This window comes from Octopus bimaculoides, chromosome 3, assembly GCF_046866305.1.
Source record: "Octopus bimaculoides isolate indiv1 chromosome 3, ASM4686630v1, whole genome shotgun sequence".
NCBI classification, from domain to species: Eukaryota; Metazoa; Mollusca; class Cephalopoda; order Octopoda; family Octopodidae; genus Octopus; species Octopus bimaculoides.
The window spans coordinates 66,142,521-66,160,020 of record NC_142930.1 but is presented as its reverse complement, the minus strand read 5'-3'; the positions used below and the strand labels follow the sequence as shown (position 1 = coordinate 66,160,020).

Below are 17,500 nucleotides of genomic sequence, written 5' to 3'. Positions count from 1 at the left end.
ATATATATAGTTTGTATATGTATGTTTGTGTGTATGTGATAGTATATGTACGTGTTTGTGTATACATACATATCCATATATATGCACATACAAATGTGTATATATGTGTGTTTGTGTGTGTGTTTGTGAAAGGGAGAGTGTGAGTACAGAGTTTCTGAGATATACACACACAAAAAGATTGGGTCAATTCATTTAATTATTGTTTACCCATCTCTCTTACAAATATTTGGTTTTATGCCAATTCAAAAGAAATCAATATTACATGCAACACGAGGCAGTGAGCTGATAGAATCATTAGAGCATTGGAGAAAATGCTTTGTGACATTTGTTCCGGCTCTTTATGTTTTGAATTCAAATCACACTAAAGTCAACTTTACCTTTCATTCACGTAAAGTTTCTTTCTTGAGTCATACTGACTCATAAGAGTTAGTTTCCCAGTTTCATGGTGAATATGTTCTCCACCTGGATGGGATGCCAGTCTGTGGCAGGATGATTCATATTTGCCAGCTGAGCAGATTGGAATATCATGAAATGAAGTGTTTTGCTTAAGAACACAATGTATCGCCGAGTCCAGGAATCAAAACCACAATTTTATGATCATGAGTTCAACACTAAACATTAAGCTACATGCCTCAACATGCCTTTCATTGCTCCAGGGTCGATAAAATAAAGTACTAGTCAAGTATTGGAACTAATGCAATCAACTAACCTTATGTCCTTACAATTGTTGGACTTAAGCCCAAATTTGAAACAAATATTACATACAACAGCCTTGATTACAAAATAACTTCCTAAAGTTTAAATAGTAACCAACCCAAAACCTAAAACCCAAGTCCTGTGATGCCCCCTTAGTGCAATGTAACCAATAAGAATGCTGGTGAAGGTATGTGGCCTAATGACTCGGGTGTGAGGCTCATGATCATAAGGGCATGGTTTCAATTTATGGAGCATGCAACATGTGTGTGCCTCTGATCAAGGCAATCATGGCTGTGCAGTTATGAAACTTACTTCCTGACCATTTGGTTTCTGGTTCAGTTTCACTTCATGGCACTTGAAGGCCCCGAACCTATCAAAGTTTTGTGAGTAGAATTGGTAGATGGAAACTCAAAGAAGTTCATCAAATATATATGTATGCATGTGTGTGTGTGAGTGCATGTGTGTGTGTGTGCGTGTGTGCATATGTGTGCATGCATGTGTGTTTGTGTGTGTATGTATGTATGTATGTATGTATGTATGTATGTATATGTGTGTGTATGTGTGCATGTGTTTGCATGTGTGTGTATGTGTGTGTATGTGTGTGTGCATGTGTGTGGATATGTGCATGCATGTGTGTGTGCATGTGTGTATGTATGTGTGCATGTATGTGTGTGTGTATGTGTGTGCGTTTGTGTTTGTACACCCACATTTTGACATCACCTGATAGTTGTAAACAAGTGTCACTGTTATACAAGCAGTGTCTTTCATTTCCACTATGAAAATCATATCTGATCATAGGGAAATATAACCTTGCTTGAAAAGAAGTGAGGGTTGGTGACAGGAAGGGCATCTAGACATGAAAAATCTGCCTTGACAAGTTGCATCTGATCCACTCAAGAATGAAAAAGTGGACATGATTGTGATGATGATGATAATGAGGATGACGATAATGATAACGACAATGACAATAATGGCAATGACTATGATGATGACAATAACAACAATGATGATGATGATGGCAATGAAGACAATGACGATGATGTCAACAACAGCTGTCCAGTTTACCAAACTGTAGTATATGTATGGAGAAGAACAGTGGAGAAAGTTGAGATTCATGATAAACAAAATTTCGTACACTCAGAAAATGCAGTCATTACTATGAATGACAAAGCATTGAGAGAGTTTAAATGCTATTGTTTTTGGTGTGATTGTATTAGCAGTCAAAGTGTGGTTAGTTGGTGCTAGTGTTGCTGTCATTGTTTGTCATTGTTTAGCAGCTGTCAGCTTAGGTCAGCAGTTGTCTGCATTTGTTTGTTACCTTGTCTCTGCTGTATTTAGATACTCTCTGTCAAGTAGCTAAGGTATGCTGAATTTATAGTGCTAGATAGGCTCAAAGAGAAAGGCATGGAAAGATGGAATTGTTGCTGGAGCCAGTTCTAGGTGAAGTTGTGATTGGTTAGATTTTTTTATCACATGAATAACATTCTAGCAAATCGCAACATCAGGTGCAGTGATCTGATTGATGAATATTTCCACTACATATGTACTATCAGGTGCTTTCCTCCATCTGTCACATCCTAGATGTTCCATTAAGTCAAGGTAAAAGGAAGAAAGGATGTCTGTATCTACATGCAACAAGTAGGTACCTAGAACAATTAGCAAAAGCATGGTACATGCTAGCAAGCCAGAATCACATTCAAGTGATAACTGACTGTGTTTGATAGATGAAATTCTCTACCACCTTTGCAGTTAAAATATCCATCATATAAGAACTTTTTTGTTTACTGAATAGTATTCCAGAATCCACTTTATATACCAAAGAGGAAGTTTCTATATAGTCAATGAATCTTGTTGAAATAGAAGTCAAATATCTCCCAAATTCCACTGTTATCTTTGAAAAAGATATAGTGGATAATCTAGTAATAGATATTCAACAGATGAGATGGATACAGCTGGAAATCTTTCAATCAAAGGTCAACTTGATCAAGGTATAAATAATGGTCTTTACATATTCCTTTATTCTTGCAAATTTGATTTACATCTGTTTCGAATGGTCATTATAGGTTCATTCATCAACCTGCTTACTCAATCAGTTCATTGATGAGCTGAGAAAAATTGAATGACTTTAGACAAGTTAATGCTATTTTTGTCAATACATCAACACATCATTGCTGTTGGCACTCCATCACTTATGACGTCGAGGGTTCCAGTTGATCTGATCAACGGAACAGCCTGCTGGTGAAATTAATGTGCAAGTGGCTGAGCATTCCACAGACATGTGTACCCTTAACGTAGTTCTGGGGGGATATTCAGCGTGACACAGTGTGACAAGGCTGTCCCTTTGAAATACAGGTACAAAAGAAACAGGAAGAAAGAGTGAGAGAAAGTTGTGGTGAAAGAGTACAGCAGGGTTTGCCACCATCCCCTGCTGGAGCCTCGTGGAGCTTTAGGTGTTTTCGCTCAATAAACACCCACAACGCCCGGTTTGGGAATTGAAACCGCGATCCTATGACCGCGAGTCCGCTGCCCTAACCAATGGACCATTGCGCCTCCACATCAACACATCAAATACCTATCTAAATATATAAATAGCTAGCTCATTTAGAGGAGTGGTAAAAGTAATAGTAGAAAAGATAGAAAGAGAAAACTATGATTATGTAAGCCAATAATTGTAGGAAGTTGATGATTGAATCTTTACTAATTAATCAGTTGAATGATCTTCTTTAATGAATACAAAATTAGTTATTTTACAGAATAAAGAAAAATAAAAAACTCATTGAAATTCTTCATTACTTAGACAATTAATTGAAACAGGCATTAATGTATGGTGAGAAAATTTGCTTCACAACCATGCAGCATCCTGAATAAATACCTTCTACTATAGAACTTCAGGTCAACAAATGCCTTGTAAGTGAAATTTGTTAGACATAAGCTATTTGGAACTGAGTGATATATATGTATATGTACATATATTTATATCTGTATCTATATCTCTCTATTCATTGCTCTCTCTCTCTCTCTCTCTCTCTCTCTCTCTGTATATATATATATATATATATATATATATATATATATACACACACATATATATATAAATATACATATTTGTGTGTGTATGTATATATATATATATATATATATATATATATATATATATACATATATATACATAGATATACACATATATATATATACATACATATACATGTATACAAATATCTATATATATATTATCTACACACACACACATATATATGTATAAATATATATATATATATATATATATATATTAAAAATGGTGACAGCTGGTTTATGGGATTACCTTAGGTTTCCCCTTCATAAAAGATTTAGCTTTATGGCATATCGTCAGATCCCAAAACTTGTTGGTCCATGACCTCTTAACCATATTCTTAAGGGGCCTTGGACCAACAGGTTTTGGGATCTGACGATATGCGATAAAGCTAAATCTTTCATGGACGGGAAACCTAAGGTAATCCCATAAACCGGCTTTCCCCACACAGCCACTCCTGCGCCTGTTAATATTGAGCATGCAAAAAAAAAAAAAAAAAGGTCAAATGTTTGTATTTGTGTTTATGACTTGCAATTTAGTGGCTCAACAAATAAGTACCAGGCTGGATATGATCAGTCATATCTTTGGAATTTGATTTTCTAGTATGGCCATGCAGTCCAATGACTGGAATCAATAAAAGAAGGCCAGAAGAAAAGAAAGTATTTATTTTTACAATTCTTGTTAAAACTCAAGACCAAAAGAATAGAGAATAGCTAAAGACATTTATGTGTTACATAACTAAGATGCGACTCTATTGGTAGTTGTTAATTAACAAATTCTTAATCAGAGATTGATACCATCAGTAATAACACTGTCCATAAAACAGTGGACCAAATATAGACAGACTATAGAACACCAGGACAAGAGTCATGTATTTTTATATAAACTATTGAATTGTATGGTTGGCTTGCAGCCATGTGTAGCAGCTATCCATCTAGTAGCAATAAAACTTTGATACGTAATGTCTTCCTCCATCTTTTACTACTACTATTACTAATACTACTACTACTACTACTACTGGTTCTTGTCATCATCTTCAACAACAACATCACAAAGCCATAACTATTTATCCTCTATGAATTATGTATTTTTTTCAGTTGTTGTTGATATCACCATCATAACCACAGATGCCATTACCATCACCATCACCATCACCATCACCACTACCATTGCTATCACCATCACCATCATCATCGTTGTCAGCGTCGTCATCGTCATTATTGTCAGCTGTTATCATCATCATCATCATCATTTTTGTTGCTATCATCATCATCATCATCTTCATCATCCTTGTCATCATCATCATTATCACCATTCTCCTCCTCCTCCACATCATCATCATCATCATCATCATCATCATCATCAGCAGCAGCAGCAGCAGCAGCATCAACATCATCATTGCTGTCATCATTATCATTTTACTGATTGTACTGTATTTGATTTTCTTATTTCAATGTTAACATATATTTTGAAGATTGTCGTTCCATGGTTAAAATACAAAAACAAACAAAAAAAAATGCTACAAGTTCAAAGCCTGCTATTAGTTATTGCTGCGTGGCTTTTACACAAGTCATACTGGAATTTATTCTGTACAAAGAATAAATAATTGATGGTTAATTGCCAGATCGTAGACTTTCTCAGCTGAAACACGTTCAATCAAAGTTAAAGTCTAAAAACATTAATTTTGATTGGACATACTTTGAGAGAATCAAATGTATTATTAGTCACTCATTTGAATCCCTCAAATAGTGCTTTGCTAACTTATCACGTTGGAAGACGTTTGTGAAAGTCACACATTTCCTGAATTAATGAGGACCTAACTCTGTTATAATATTACATCTAAGGAAGGGAGTCATCGTTGTCGTCATCATCATTATCATCAACTTTGTAATTTTACATTCACCATCTGTGCTGGCATAGATTTTACAGGTTATTTCTGCTCCTGTAGATAGGTTTAGTAGAGAACATCACAACCATAAGTTTAATTCTTGTCTTAAATTTTTTTTTTTTTTTACATGGCTAGATGATCTTAACACCAATTACTTTACAGAATACATTTTGTTGCGATATTATTTCTAACAACGTTGTCACACTTTTCGCAAGTTGAAAGGAGTCTTCCCAGCTCTGCACTTAATTGAATATGTTGGGAATATTTTATTGTGGTACTAGCAATATCTATTTATTTCATGAATGAATATGTTATTTGAGGTATGGTTTTTCCAGTATGAAACCCTTCATAATGCTAACCGCTAACTGTTTTTCAAGTAAGAGATCACCTAATCTGCATGACTTTGAAAGCATCGTGGGTCTGTACAATTTGTTGATAGCAGAAACTGTCTGCAACATTTCCCAGTGCTCTTTAACATATGTGACTGCAAATGCAAAGTACAAACTCATGGATGTACACATTAATACACACACACACACATATACACACACACAAATGCATATATATATTAGATTGTATATACATACAAATGCATATGTATATATACTCTCTTTACTCTCTTTTACTTGTTTCGGTCATTTGACTGCGGCCATGCAAATCGACCCCAGGACTTATTCTTTGTAAGCCTAGTACCTATTCTATCGGTCTCTTTTGCCGAACCGCTAAGTGACGGGGACATAAACACACCAGCATCGGTTGTCAAGCAATGCTAGGGGGACAAACACAGACACACAAACACATACACACACATATATATATATATACATATATACGACGGGCTTCTTTCAGTTTCCGTCTACCAAATCCACTCACAAGGCTTTGGTCGGCCCGAGGCTATAGTAGGAGACACTTGCCCAAGATGCCACGCAGTGGGACTGAACTCAGAACTATGTGGTTGGTAAGCAAGCTACTTACCACACAGCCACACCTATATATACATTCGTTCAACTAAAAGTCTTCAAGGTGGTGTCCCGACATGGCCTCAGCCCAACAACTGAAATAAGTAAAAGATATATCATTATGGCTTAGTCTACCAAGGAAGACAAGTTCAGCACTATAAGCATTAGAGTCATCAAATAACTAGTGAGTGTTGTATTCCCATGAGCTACAGTAAAAACAAAAGTATATCTTTATTCATATTATTATTGAGAAAATAGGGAAAGTGAGTCAACAGAGAAAGGTGGAACATCAAACCTGCTGTGTTTCATTTCATCACTGTATCTTCTAAGTTGAAAGCTTGCCAAGGTCAGTTTCATTTTTCACTTCTCTGGTGCCAAAGAATGCCAGATATGATTTCATTGATTACTTCCTGCCCCTATAGATATTGGTTTTAATGCCAGATGAAGAACTAGCTATCATGCAAAACATGCCAGAAATAAACAACTCACTGATTTCTCTTGGAATTATAGGAATAATCAATCAAGTAATCAGTCAACTAATCATTTTGTAAGTAATTAAGAGCCTGAATTTTTATGTTAATATCATGGACAACATGGCTAAGTGGTTGGCACTGGGCACATAATCATGAGGTAGTGAGTTCAGTTCCCAGACCAGGCTGCGTGTTGTGTTCTTGAGCAAGACACTTTATTTCATGTTGCTCCAATTTACTCAGCTGTAGAAATGAGTTGTGACATCACTGGTGCCAAACTATATTGGTCTTTGCCTTTCCCTTGGACAACATCAGTGGTGTGGAGAGGGGGAGGCTGGTACGCATGGGTGACTGCTGGTCTTCCATAAACAACCTTGCTCAGACTTGTGCCTCAGAGAGTAATTTTCTAGGTGCTTCCCATGGTTATTCATTACCTTTTTACCATTTATCATGGACAACATAAACAAAATCAACTGACCACACATACAAGCTTTAAGTTTAATACAATAATCCTAAACTAGTTTACTGAGAAGGGAAGCAGAGTTACTGGCATTTAGTAGGTGGCATCCACTTTCAAAAATTAAATTATTTCAGTATTAATATGTTTTAGTATTAGGTTTGTTTGTTCTTTTACCTTCAATTCATATTAGCAAACCCATGCTTACAGGAGAGGTTCAATAGTTATTATTGATATTCTATCAGAACCCTTATTTACTCCAATGAAATTATATTAGTGTATATCTTATAGTAATTTATCCATATTTGGTTGTTTATGCCCTTCTAGACACTAAAGCATCTTATATCACATCAACGACAAAAATGTCAGCCACCTGTTCATCAAAGACTAACTCACTGTAACACCATAATAACTGATTCATAGACATGCAGTTTATGCTCTTTGTCTTGAACTTTTTAAAACTACAACAGCATCTGATCCTCTGCACTGAGTAGCACTTATATTCAAACCTTCTCTGACTCTTGTCATCCTTATTTTGCCTTATTGTAAACCTTTTTCTAAATGCTTTTTATCCATATCTTTGCACCTTAGAATCAACAATATAAAATTCCCTCCTTGTCGACGCTTTTTGCTGCAAGCATCAGCTCAGAAGCATAGCATAGGATACTATGAGAGAGGGCTTCAAATGAGTGAAGAAACTATACACATACCTGACCGATCATTCAATTGTTTCTTCTCAAATTGTCAAATTGAAAAATCTGTTTTGGGAGCTTTGAGGAATTATTGCTTGTGAAGTTGTCAGCTTTAGATAAAATATTGGCTTTGTGACTAACTTGTCAACCAAATGACTAAAAGATTGTTAGTTTGTAATCCATGAGTTGTGCTATTGTAATAGCACTAAAGATTTCCATATGTAATTGAGGGAACTTTTTATCATCAATCAATCATCCTTTGATGCAGTTGTGAGTACAACACCTAACCACTAGGCCATTCACCTTCTATGTACTGACTTAACATGCTTATCTCTTTCAACATACTCTCTACAATCTGTAAAATGAGGATTGCTTTTGTAAATCCTAAATTGTAGGATAACATTCCTAAAATAAGAATGGTACAGAATGAAAATCAAATATTTCAGGAAATATTTTTATGCCTATACTACATAACTGGAGTGAAGCTAACCAGAGCTATCCTCTACCAACAACACTTACACTTTCCTAGCAATAGAACTGGTAATAAATTATAAAGAAACAAAGACTTGATGACTGAGATAGAAACTGATGAGGAATTTGGTTGTTTACAGAATTAAGGTTAAACCCTTCTCATTAAATGATGGGAATGAAGCCTTTAAGTCTTCAGTTTATTGGAAATGGTTATATTTCTATGTTTAAAAATGGCATTCTATTGGGAATAATTTGTAACTGAACTGACAGAAATTCATTGATTACCTGATAAAACCAATCTATTGTCCAGAAATTCAATTTCCCCATTGTTAATTTTAGGGCCTCTCTTTCCATCATAACCTTTGGTAATCATAACAATATCGCTGTCCACCATTAGTTTAGTGTTTGTTTCCCTTCACTAACTGCAACACCAACGTCGCCAAAGGCTGTTGTATTGATGAGCAAGCTATGCTATGAAGTGCTGGGCCATTACTGTATAAATAAAGAGTAATTATCAGACTAATAATAGCAACAGAAGACGTTGAGAGAGAGAGAGAAAGGTAGAAAGAAAGGAGAAACAGTAGGCAGGAGAAAAGATAGTGAAAAGCAAAGAAAAAAGATTGTGTAGCAAAGAAAAAAACTGGAGAGTGATAAAAAGAAATAAAAGGAAAGATGAAAGAGAAAAATGATATATAGATATTGGAAATAACCAGCCAAAGCAACATAAAAGAAATCAGTAAGCACTGCCGGACATACTAGTATCAGTTTCACAGTCTCCCGATCAAATGACCACACACTACATGAATTTCCTGAGAGCTCAGATCTTGACAAGTTTCACTGTCACCTCCTCAAAACTCTGTTATCACTGTACTGCTCCAAGCTTATATTGATTACCAGTCTCCATATACATTATAGAGACTTTGTAATGTGCCCAACTAGTGATGGTGAAGCAGTTCAGTTACTTGTTTTTTAAGAGACTATCACATCAAAAAGTAATCACATGTGACATAGTCCAGCCAATGCTGTTATAGATTCTGATTACACTGTAATATGAACAAGCTGCATTTGGTGAGACATTGTGTGTGTGTGTGTGTGTGTGTGTGTGTGTGTGTGTGTGCATGTGTGCGTGTATGTGTACATGTGTGTGTGTGCGAGTGCATGTGCATGTGTATGTCTCTGTGTGAGTGCATGCATACATGTGTGCATCATGCAAACATGCATATGTACATGTGTGTTTATGGGTGTGTGTGTGTGCATGCATGTGTGTGTGCGTGTATGCATGCATGCATGTGTGTGTGAGTGCATGTGCATGTGTGTGTCTCTGTGTGAGTGCATACACACATGTGTACATCATGCATGCATCTGTGCATGTGTGTGTATGGATGTGTGTGTGTGTGTGTGTGTGTGTGTGTGTGTGTATGTGTGTGTAAAGAAGGTTAACTCTTTACTCAGACTAGAAGGCAGTGCCTATGACCTTTTGCAGGGCCCCAGAAACTTGTGGGCGAGAGGGAATGTAAATATAACATTACAGTTTTATTCAGACAGTATCATGCAAAGGTCATGATTACAGTTCCAATAAACAATATCTCCTCTAGTTCTGTGTTTTCAAAGACAAATGGAATAAAATGAAATCTTTAATTGAAAACTAAATAAGAGCTGGTAACGTGAATAGTACCTGGGTGTAAAATTCTGCCTCTAATAAGAACCTGTCCAACCCATGCTAGCATGGGTTGGACAGGGCCTATATATATATATAATTGATATGCATATCCCCTCTCTCACTCTCTGGGAGAGAGGCACAAGCACATACACAGACATATACACACACGGCAGTAACTTCCACCTACCAAATTCAATCACAAAGCTTCGGTCAGCTCAGGGCTATAGCAGAAGACACTTGCTCAAGGTGCCATCATCATCATCATCATCATCGTTTAACGTCCGCTTTCCATGCTAGCATGGGTTGGACGATTTGACTGAGGACTGGTGAAACCGGATGGCAACACCAGGCTCCAGTCTAATTTGGCAGAGTTTCTACAGCTGGATGCCCTTCCTAACGCCAACCACTCAGAGAGTGTAGTGGGTGCTTTTACGTGTCACCTGCACGAAAACGGCCATGCTCGAAATGGTGTCTTTTATGTGCCACCCGCACAAGCCAGTCCAGGGGCACTGGCAACGATCTCGCTCGAAATGGTGCATCTCATGTGCCACCCACACAAGAACCAGTCCAGGGGCACTGGCAACGATCTTACTTGGCTTGCCGGGTCTTCTCACGCACAGCACATTTCCAAAGGTCTCGGTCAGTAGTCATCGCCTCGGTGAGGCCCAATGTACGAAGGTCTTGCCTCACCACCTCAGCCCAGGTCTTCCTGGGCCTACCTCTTCCACGGGTTCCCTCAACTGTTAGGGTGTGGCACTTTTTCACGCAGCTATCCTCATCCATTCTCACCACATGTCCATACCAGCGCAATCGTCTCTCTTGCACGCCACAACTGATGCTTCTAATGTTCAGCTTTTCTCTCAAGATACTTACACTCTGATGGGTATTCACATTGACATTACACATCCAACGGAGCATACTGGCTTCATTCCTTGCAAGCTTACATATGTCCTCAGCAGTTACAGCCCATGTTTCACTGCCATGTAGCATGGCTGTTCGTACGCATGCGTCATACAGTCTGCCTTTTACTCTGAGTGAGAGTCCCTTTGTCGCCAGCAGGGGTAAGAGCTCTCTAAACTTTGCTCAGGCTATTCTTATTCTAGCAGCTACACTTTCAGCGCACCCACCCCCACTACTAACTTGGTCGCCCAGATAGCGGAAGCTATCGACTACCTCTAGTTTTTCACCCTGGAATGAGATAGAAGTTGTTTCCTGTTTGTTTACAGTCTTTATTGCACCTGAACATCTGCCACAAACAAAAACTAACTTGCTAGTTAACCTGCCTTTGATGTTGCTGCACCTCTTATGTATCCATAGCTTGCACCGGGTACATCTTATAGAGTTACTACCTACTCCTTTTCTACATACTGAGCAGGGCCATCTACCTGAAGGGGTTTGTGTTTTATCTACCTTCCTACTTATTAGGATTTTGGTTTTAGCTAGGTTGACTCTAAGGCCCTTCAATTCTAGACCTTGCTTCCACACCTGAAACTTCTCCTCTAGTTCTGATAGTGACTCCGCAATTAGGGCAAGGTCATCAGCATAGAGGAGCTCCCAGGGGCAACCTGTCTTGAACTCCTCTGTGATTGCCTGGAGGACTATGATAAATAAGAGGGGGCTGAGGACGGAACCTTGGTGGACCCCTACCTCTACCCGGAATTCATTGCTGTACTCATTTCCAACCCTCACCTTACTGGCAGCATCTCTGTACATGGCTCGCACAGCTCTCACTAACCATTCTTCTATCCCAAGTTTCCTCATTGACCACCAGATAAGGGATCGGGGGACCCTGTCAAAGGCTTTCTCCATGTCAACGAAAGCCAGGTACAGTGGTTTATCCTTAGTTAGGTATTTCTCCTGCAACTGTAGTGCTTTTACCTGGCACGAACCCAAACTGCATCTCATCTAAATTGATTCGCTCCCTAATTAGTTGGGCTATGACCCTCTCTGTAACTTTCATAACCTGATCTAACAGCTTGATGCCTCTATATATATATATATATATATATATATATATATATGTATATATCAGTTGGTTTGGATCACATAAATAGTGATTATTAGCTCAGTAGCTTCCAGCATATAATTAGCAAGCAGTTTATGCTGTAGGGACATTAATAAATTTATTAATTGATCAATTAATAACATTCCTGTTTTATCATTCAATCACTAGATTAAAAACAATTATTTAAAGATATCTGATACCCACAACTCAAATCTCAGTAGTAAAATTAGATATGTATGCCATGTTCTACATTAATATAATAAAAAGAAATATAATGCACAGATTACAAATAAACTACCATGCTATTGAAACATATGTAGCATGGACTGAACTGCAATTGTTCATTCATCTTTTGTTATAAAACCTTGTAAGTAAATTTGGTAGATGGAAACTGAAAGAAGCACCACTCTCCATATATCAATAGCATCATCGTGATCTCTAGATGTTCCATGCTGTCATGGGTTGGATAGTTTGACAGGATCTGATAGATTGTGTTCTACTGTCTACTTTGGCATGGTTTCTATTGTGATGGTGGTGGTGGTTTGGTGCATCTAGATAATTGACTGAATGACAGTTTTAATTAGACAAAAAAATCTTGCTGTTTAAATAATTAAGCAGTCTCACCATCTTCTGGTCATTCTGTCATATCTATCTGACTATCAATATCTGTCTGTCTGAATATTTATCAGAAAGACACAAGCTGACTTCCTGTATTTGTTTGGGTGTGCAATGGATCAGCTTGGACATCTACTTATCTGAATATCTTTTTGAGTCTCTGATTCTTTGATTGGTTCCTTAATCAGCAGGATGGTTGGTTTCTGAAATGGTTATCGGTTGACTAATTTGTGGCCTGACTGCATGATGTCTGTCTGTCTGCTGAACCGTATCTCTGCAACTCAGCCTCTCTGTCCCCCACCTTACATGGATAACTCATCAGAGGAATTATCTATGAATTATTAAAAATGAACACTAAATCTATAAAATAGCATTAAATCTATAAAATAAAATAAAAAATTTTTTTTACTCTTACATTTATGTGTTTTTACAAGATTTCTAATGTGAAATCATCTGTTGAAGTAGATATTGCTACGAGGGTGAGTCAAAACGTAATGCCATTTTGTTTAGGACAGGAATAATTACCAACACAGGAACTTGTATCATACATCAAAATGAAGCTGGTCCTCTGTGGATCACATCCCTACTTCTCAACATAGCCACTATTTCTCTCAATAGCAATGTTCCACCTTTGAATGAGAGCATGTATCCCTGCCTCGTAAAATTCTGTTGACTGTTCTTTGAGCCACTTCTTCACTACAATTTTCACTTCCTCATCACTGGACTATCATCTCTTCGACCCCATGAAAGAGGGTTTAAGAGGCAAACATTATTCCAGTGACGAGGATACATGTTCCTGATGCATGATACATGTTCATGTGTTGGTAATTATACCTGTCTTAAACAAAATGGCATTACTTTTTGACTCACCCTCGTATATTTTGGGATGGTCATTTCTTTTGTTTTCTTTTATTGCCCAAATAACACTGGTTATTTGGCAAAAATAAAAGCTTAAAAAATGACCGTCCCAAAATATAACAATATTTGCTCTCCCATTTTATTAACTTCTGTAGGGACCTCCTTAGAATTCTGCTTTCTTTGATGTTTAATTCAGGAATTTTCACACACACACACACACACACACACACACGCATGCACACACTCACACACACTCACACACATACACACACATGCATGCACACACAAACTTGCATATACTCACACACATACATCTTTACACACACACACACATAGCCATACATAAACATATACAAACATATATAAATGTGCATGTGCCTGTGTGTGTGCATGTGTGTGTGTGTGTGTGTGTGTGTGTGTGTGTGGTAAGAACCTTGGTTCAGTTCCATTTCATGGCACCTTGAACAAGTGTCTTCTACTATAGCTCTTGCCAACTAAACCCTCGTAAGTGGATTTGATAGAGGGAAACTGAAAGAAGTCCATCGGATATGTATGTAGGTATCTAGGTGTATGTCCTTGTGTTTGTACTTTCCTCTTCTGCAGCTAGACAATCAATGTTGATTTGTTTACATTCCTTAGTTTTAGCAGTTCAGCAGAAGAGACCAATAGAATAAGTACCAGGCTTAAAAAAAATTAGTATGCATGTCAATACAGTTGACAAAAATTCTTCAAGGTGATGTTTCAGTTTGGCCACAGTCCAATGACTGAAACTAATAAAAAATAAATGACAAAAGATATATATATATATATATATATATATATATATATTAACATACATACACAGATACATACATACATACATACAAATACATTATGACTGCTGTGTGTGTATGTGTGTGTGTGCTAGTGTACACACTTGCATATAGACATACTCATTACACAAGGAAATAATGTAGGTTTCTATTATTCTTTGGCAATTTTCTGAGGTTTTTTTGTTTTGTTTTGTTTTTGTTGTTTGTTTTCTTTAAAAAGATCAATAAATATTTTTCATATTTCTTTTTCTCTTTAATCTTTCAGGCTGTATTTTTGGGAGTAGAAGATAGCTGATTCTTTCACAAAACATCAACGAAGACAACATTTCCTGGATAAATTTTACATGATCACCATGGTTTCCTTCAACTGATCTTGTCATTATACTATAATAAGGTAAGATAATATTTGGCACTTGCATCACATAATGCTTTTGATACAGGTGTCAAGGTATGTGTTTTGTAGTCTGTATGTGCATGCATTCATGTGCTAGTGCACTGGTGGTAACAGTTTTGATGTGAATTTAAGCTGAGTGGTGGGGGATTGGAAGAGCCAAGTTAGGACTTTTCTAATGAAGAGAGGAGAGAGTTAAAATTTAACAAACATAAATGCTACCAACAACATTTTGTAGTAGTTCATGCTGACCAGTAGTTAGGTAACTAGAAAGTATACATACAGACACACACACACATACAGAAACGTTAGCACGCCGGGCGAAATGCTTAGCGGTATTTCATCTGCCGCTACGTTCTGAGTTCAAATTCCACCGAGGTCGACTTTGCCTTTCATCCTTTCGGGGTTGATTAAATAAGTACCAGTTACGCACTGGGGTCGATATAATCAACTTAATCCGTTTGTCTGTCTTTGTTTGTCCCCTCTGTGTGTAGCCCCTTGTGGGTAGTAAAGAAATAACACATACATGTGTGTATGTGTGTGTGCATATGTGCATGTGTGTGTGTGTATGTGTGTACATATATATATATACATACATACATACATACATAAAAAATCAAATTAAGCAACACGGATTTTAAAGATGATTGCAGTACACACGTTTCATGCTACTCCATTTATTTAAGTAATGCGAGCATTACATTAAATGCAATATGTAGAGCAATCTTCAGCTGCACGAAAATGCAGAAAATTACAGTAGAATTGACATATTATAATAGTGGCAGCATTTCAAATCCAAGTGGGAAGAAGAATACATTTTCGTGCAGCTGAAGATTGCTCTACATATTGCATTTAATGTAATGCTCGCATTACTTAAATAAATGAAGTAGCATGAAACGTGCGTACTGCAATCATCTTTAAAATCCGTGTTGCTTATTTTGATTTTTTGATCACCTCGTTTTTGGAATGGTCTTTGTATAATACCATACCATACTATATTCTGGTGCCTAAACATAAGTACCATATTCAATTTTGAATCTAAATCTAAATACATACATACATATTTATATATATATATATATATATATATATATATATATATATATATATATATATATATATATATATATATATATATATATATATATATAAGTTACAACCCATAAAATAAATGCACAAACAAACAGAAAACAGATGCAGAAGGTCACTAAATCATCATCAGTTATCAAACAGGGAGATCAAACACAACTTTGCTCCTTCAAGGATAATATTGATCTTTTCAGGTGGTGCCAGCAGCAAGAAACTTCCAGGAAATGGCGAACCAACAAACAAGGAACCAAACATGACAGAGAGTGAACAAACAAACATGAAATAAATGTGATTCTAGACAAGGGACAAAGTGGATGGATGAGGGACAAAGATGGACAGACAAGGGAGAAAGACGAAATACACACACACACATGCACCCACCCACACATGCACCCACCCACACACACAGACACACAAACACACACACAGACATGCGCGCGCACACGTACGCACGCGCGCGCACACACACACACACACACACACATTAAATGGGAGTTAATTTGTACTGAAAACCGTACAGACCTGGAACCAATAGATGTGACTTATATGTCGAAGAGTTTTACAGGTAATGTAATAAATTCTAGACAAGGGCAAGCATCGAGATACTTGCACATGAGGAAATTTACATTTGCCAAATATAAATGAGTAATTATTATTTAATCTATACAAGGTTTTGAAACGATGGACTGAAAATGATTATCCAATAACAACTTGAAATAGAGACTGTTTGTATCTAACTTAATGGACAACTCTACATTATACAACACAGAATTTATAAAAGTAAATCATTAAACAGCCATACCGAAGGATATCAAGTTAAGACCCTGAAGAGACTGCATTATTTTATTGTAGGGTTGCAATTTCAATGATTACTTATTGGTGCAATTTAAACATGTGTTGGTCTTAAAAGACAGTATAAAATTATAGAATTAAAGGTACAGTTATTGCTACTTTGGAGTAATCCTTATTTTAAATATTGTCAATATATATATATTTTATTTATTTTATTTATTTATGGGTTTCAGCCAAGTGGCTGTGGTCATGCTGGAGCACCACCGTGATTTTCTGTCTTTATGCTTTGCTCTCTCTCTATATATATATATATATGATGGACTTTCTCATCGTTAGATGACATACGTGGGTTCAACAATTTCATACCAAACAAACACACAGATGATTTGTTTATAGTGACATAAGCTCACTCCCTCCATCAGATCGACACTACCTGTACAGGTGCAATGGCTGCGACGTGTCAGATGTTGAAATGATCGCAGAGCAATGTGAAATGAAGTGCTTTGCTCAAGAACACAATGCAACGCTTGGTCTGCGAATCGAATCCACGATCTTGTAATAAAGAGTGCAACACC

The 17,500-nt window shown here is 36.9% G+C and overlaps 1 protein-coding gene across 5 annotated transcripts in view; it reads left to right on the top strand.

The window, feature by feature from the left end:
- The window catches only part of LOC106879548 (high-affinity choline transporter 1), a 226,910-nt gene that overhangs the window by 81,210 nt on the left and 128,200 nt on the right, over positions 1-17,500 (top strand). For all 5 annotated transcript variants that reach the window (XM_052966391.2, XM_052966389.2, XM_089349121.1 and 2 more), the window contains exon 2: positions 14,919-15,047. The gene's annotated coding sequence lies outside the window, so the exon portion shown is untranslated. The remainder of the gene's footprint in view (positions 1-14,918; positions 15,048-17,500) is intronic.